The 1,077-nt window shown below is 31.6% G+C and overlaps 1 protein-coding gene across 9 annotated transcripts in view; it reads left to right on the top strand.

The window, feature by feature from the left end:
* Positions 1-1,077, top strand: part of LOC106867486 (innexin unc-9) — a 371,622-nt gene that overhangs the window by 358,121 nt on the left and 12,424 nt on the right. The window lies entirely within an intron of this gene.

Raw genomic sequence — 1,077 nt, 5'->3', positions numbered from 1 at the left:
AGAGAGAGAGAGAGAGAGAGAGAGAGAGAGAGAGAGAGAGAGAGAGAGAGAGAAAGAACTGAAACATTTCTAAACACAAAACAAATCAAAACTTTGGAGACCTATAAAGTTCAATTTATTGTTTTATTATATCTAACATAGGACTGAATACATCGTTTTCATAAAAACTTATTTTGTGCTTTCCTATGTTCATTTCATTCATTTATCTGTGATTAATCAATACAGCCATTATGTGTAAACAAGTAAAAATACAAAACAACTAATCTTTCATATGAGAGAAAACAGATTTCGTTAAACCATCTGAGAAATTGAATTAATCTGTTGATGGGCGTCAACTTTAAGCCAGAGAGACAGATTGAGAGAGAGAGAGAGAGGAAGGAGCAGAAAGAGAGAGAAAAACAAAGAGAAACAGAGAGAATGAGTGGTGAAATGCACTTTGCCATAATGTTTGCGCTTAGCGCCATTTTAATAAACCCTTGATTTGACGTTATCAAAATTGTACTTTGACGCCATTTTAGGTGAACATCAGTATAGAAATTAACGATATCCAACAGCAAGTAAATAAATAAAACATTTTGAGTATGACGCGTTCAACACGATTATAAAAATCACATTCTACGTATTAAATAAATAGTATTATTTTAATATTTACTTTAACTAATGCTACATAAGAGTAGCCTTCAGTGAATATACATCATTGTATTCCTGATTTTATTAAATGTCAGTGGAGCAAATAATAGAAAAAGTATGCTTCGAGAAGATAAACTGACTAAATAGCGACACTACAATACCACAATTGGCAATGACGACAGTTAATGACTTGTGTCTGTCAATCGTATACTTACTTCCTCATCCCTGTATTCATTTCTCCTATTGAAACAAAGAAACTAAATTGTATATAAGTAAATACTTATGAATGAATGCGCGCACACATACACACACTTCTATATATATGTACATATAAATATATATATATTCCCGAGCGTCAAACTAATACATCCTTTTGTTGTTTACACCACTTGTCCTCGTCTGTTGTTTTTTTTCGTACATTCTCCCATATATATATATATATATATA

Source organism: Octopus bimaculoides, chromosome 2, assembly GCF_001194135.2.
Source record: "Octopus bimaculoides isolate UCB-OBI-ISO-001 chromosome 2, ASM119413v2, whole genome shotgun sequence".
NCBI classification, from domain to species: Eukaryota; Metazoa; Mollusca; class Cephalopoda; order Octopoda; family Octopodidae; genus Octopus; species Octopus bimaculoides.
This window is presented reverse-complemented; position numbering and strand designations above follow the sequence as displayed.